Genomic DNA, 328 nt, shown 5'->3' with positions numbered 1-328 from the left:
CTCATCATGGGTTTCCTACTCCCCTCTCCACACTAAGCCCCAAAGACTTGTTGAGGACTGCCTTTTGGCCTTTACATGCATTTCTTCCTTGTGTTGCCACGTGCATCTATCCATCCTCCTAAACATGTCTATTAACTGACAGGCAGCTGTTACAACATCCCTTGGCTACATACATAGAAATCTGTAGTCTGGATATGGGACTGAAATGTGGACAGCATCACCTGGAAGTCTTGACAGCTGCCACCAGCTTCTTTTGTACAGCTCCTTAGCACAGCACCTTATTTTGGAATATTTTCATTTCATTAGTGTCTTATTGCACAATAGCCAG

The sequence above is a fragment of the Anomalospiza imberbis genome, chromosome 4 (assembly GCF_031753505.1).
Source record: "Anomalospiza imberbis isolate Cuckoo-Finch-1a 21T00152 chromosome 4, ASM3175350v1, whole genome shotgun sequence".
Taxonomy (NCBI): Eukaryota; Metazoa; Chordata; class Aves; order Passeriformes; family Viduidae; genus Anomalospiza; species Anomalospiza imberbis.
This window is presented reverse-complemented; position numbering follows the sequence as displayed.